The 3501-nt window shown below is 36.2% G+C and overlaps 1 pseudogene across 1 annotated transcript; it reads right to left on the bottom strand.

The window, feature by feature from the left end:
• Window positions 1-1140: 1140 nt before the first annotated feature.
• LOC146702613 (uncharacterized) lies at window positions 1141-2834 on the bottom strand (annotated as a pseudogene). The gene is made up of 4 exons (XR_014922073.1): window positions 2395-2834; window positions 2085-2237; window positions 1728-1811; window positions 1141-1629 (listed from the first exon to the last, which is right to left on the bottom strand). The product of XR_014922073.1 is annotated as an uncharacterized LOC146702613 (transcript).
• Window positions 2835-3501: the final 667 nt, after the last annotated feature.

Below are 3501 nucleotides of genomic sequence, written 5' to 3'. Positions count from 1 at the left end.
AGGTAGACGGGGCTCTAATCCTGCTGTAAAGCTGCTCTTTCTCTTAGCGAGGGTTTTCGCGGCTTGGGGATCAGGCTGAAAGCTGCCTTAGCCCGTGCAGGGGTGACGTCTGGTTAAGCAACAATTCTCTTCCTCTGTTTAAAATGCAGCAGGTTACTTCTCCTAACTCAAGGTGGGATTTGAATTTCTTTCTGTCATGATAATAATGATGTATTTAACAGCAGCGTCACGAATGGAATTTTAGTGGTACACTGAAAAAAAAAGTTCTTTCAATTTACTTGATTTTATTGTGTACATCGGTCCCACATAATATGAATAAGTATGACTGACTTAATTTTCCACTTTCCCTCAAGTAATTAATGCTTGTCAGATCAAAGTATTTTATTTACATCAGATTACTTTAAAAAATCATGTTTGATGTACTAATATTAATCTATTATCATAATATAAATGTATTGCATAATGTCAATATATTTTAATGTTTAACACCAACTTATTTTTATTTGCCAGTGGTACGCAATGATATTATGTAATGTAAACACATTGCAATTATGTTCCTGCAACACAAATTATGGCTTTAAATCCTACTTAATTTTTTCAATTGAAATATTAACTGATTATTATTGACAAAAAAGGCAAAGACTGTGAGTGCTACTGAACAATTCACCTTTATTAAACTGTAACAGCAGTGAAAGCAGCAATTCTGCCATGAACAAGTCCAAAATCGCATCCATATAAACTTGTTAACACATTTTTAAAGATAGCCTGCAGAAATAACTAAAAGAAAAAGTTAGTTTGAGAATATATTTGCAAATATTTCACAAAAAACTGACCTCAGCAGCAAATAAAAGAAAGTGCTTATAGATGATCCCGTCATCTCTTACATATAACATTTGTATTAATTACACAATTGAAAATGTAAACTAAATTAAGACTACCTGAAAAAAAGCAACACGCTTTTATGAATAAACAGATTTACCCAAATATAACTTGTGTGTTATTTGACAACAGTTTCAGCTTCTGTACATGTATTTACCTGTATAAGATTTCAACTAAGTTGAGCCTTAAATGACATTGTTACATAACTAATACCAAACACCTACATGAATTTTAATCTTCATTTTAAACATGTTAGCAGGACATTAAGGTTGACTTAGAACATATTGCTAAAAATCGTCAGTAGAAATTTCTTACAACATGATACCAAAAGGAAAAATTATCCTGCATTGCAGTCACACGAGGGGAAAGCAATAAAAACATAAGCAGTATAACGTTACTGAACACAAAATGAAAAACTGCAAAGAATTGCAGAAGTGCAGTCTTTGACTTTTCAATGAAACAGATGGTTTTTGAAAGCAAGAACTTTAGAGAGTTTAGCTCCATCCAGTTCCATGAAAACCTTCTGGAAAACGTCAAAGTTGCAGCGAAGGTCAGCAGGGTAGGCAAGGTTTAATGCATACATTAGTCCAAATAGCATTATCACAGCAAATGCTACATTATCCAAAGTCTTCGCCACCCTGATGCCTGCAAGGACAACTCTTGTTCATCTGCTGAAGCTTGCTCTTTAAGAAGATAAATTCAAACAGTGGTGTCTTCAACAGTCTCACTGATGGCACGTTCTTCCATGCCCTGTAAAAAAGAAGCCATGTTAGTCATTTCCAAGTAAGTAATATGACACACTGTGGAAAGTCCAAAAAAAAAAAAAAAAAAAAAAGACAAGTACATACCACATACTCCTGGATAAGCATGCCAGGGTCTTCACCCATGTAGATACACACTCCCTTGACACACTCAGCATCAACATCTTCACACTGAAATGAAATGTATGTAATTAGCATCTTCATTCAGCTCTTGTTTTAATAGTGTACTTTACATGAATGTTTTTAAAGTAAAGGCACACAAATTAATAATAGGTTTACTGGCAATTAATAATAAGTTGACAAAGTGAAGGTTAAAAAAACAAGCAGATGTAAAAATACAAAATGAGAGAATTTATCATGGGAAAACATTTGAAATCTTCCACAATTGTAAAATTTCATCCAAAGAGGATCATGTTAAGTGAATGTTGAGGCTTTATCACTTACATTATCCATTTATGCCACAATTCTTTTCAGTATTAGTCCAAGCTCTCCTCTTCTGTTGACCAACTTCACCAGGTTGTCCAAGTGGAGATCCAGCTGAGCCAGGAACTTTGTTTGAGGGGGGATAGTGGCAATTCTCTTAAACTCAGCGTTGATCTGAAAACATGAGCACAGAGAAATGAGCTTCAAAGGTTTAATACCTGGAAGAAGGCCTCAATCACTCATGCTGAAGAAATGGGCTGTCAAATAACAACTGTGCCTTAACCATTTTAGGCTAATACCACAAGAACACCGTGTATGAGGCAAACCTTACCTCATGGAAATCAAATAGAGCAGGCCATCTTGCCATGAAAGCCTCCACCATTGGTGCATCACGAACAACTTCATGTCTTCTGTATGAAAAAGTCTTTTCCATCTTGAGTTTCACCAACTCTTTTACTCTTTTTTATATCCATGTGGTGGGCTTTGACATGTCAATAGCTTTAAGAGTCCCCTTGTCTGCTACTTCTGAAACTGAGGTAAGGTTAAGAAACTCATTCCCAAACAAGGAATCCATAAACTGAAGTCTGAAACTGCCCTGAAGACAACACTGTCTCTTGACTTCAGCGATGAGATCCTCAGTTGATTCAGGCACTCCATTAGAGAGTGAGCCTTCGACAGGTTCCGTCAGCCAAAACAGTCTTTAGGACCATAGGACTCCCCATAGGACTCTGTAGGAAAAAAAGAATTAAATATCAGACATTCAGAAAGAATCATTTCAGTTTAGTTTTCATAAAGCTATCCATACCCAATACTCAAAGCTATAAAGATCAGACATAAAAAAGAAGAATTTATCGAATGAAATACATGCGACTGAACCTATTACACTTATATGAACACCTTTTATTTCTATATGCCTTTTTAAAGTCACAATGTGGACTGATCCAATCTCATAGTCAACCAATGGATAAGTATCAAGGAGTTCACAGAGCGAAGCGAGAGTGAATATTCTTGTGGATACTGGGCGGAGCTCAAAAGCTCTGTCGTGCTCTCTGTACCAGCCACCAAGCTCTCTGACAATGTAGAATATGCTGTGGTACAATGCAGATATGGTTTTTCAGTATTCTGGCAATCCACCTGCTGCCCTTTGGGCCAGTACCATTCCATTTCTATAAGTTATGCCCTTTAATGTCACACACTGTGCAAGGTTGACCTCTAGAATGTCAGGGAATATGTACCTAATGACTTAAGCTATCTCCTCTTTAAGCAAATCCACTAGAAAGGCCGATACAGCTGAGCCCTCTAATTCAGACTTGCCAAGAGATGGGGAGTTTAGATAGTAAGCTATCATCATCTGATGTTTTGACTTCTGTAATCATAAAGGTAAAAATTCCACCATCACAAAAAACATTAATTTTAATTGAAGAAAGGTATTCCAGTC

The sequence above is a fragment of the Copadichromis virginalis genome, linkage group LG8, assembly GCF_057382275.1.
Source record: "Copadichromis virginalis isolate Kocher_CV1m ecotype Utaka linkage group LG8, C_Virginalis_male_GT1.1, whole genome shotgun sequence".
Classification (NCBI taxonomy): domain Eukaryota; kingdom Metazoa; phylum Chordata; class Actinopteri; order Cichliformes; family Cichlidae; genus Copadichromis; species Copadichromis virginalis.
Note: the sequence above shows the minus strand (reverse complement) of the source record. Positions and strands in the feature narration are given on the sequence as shown.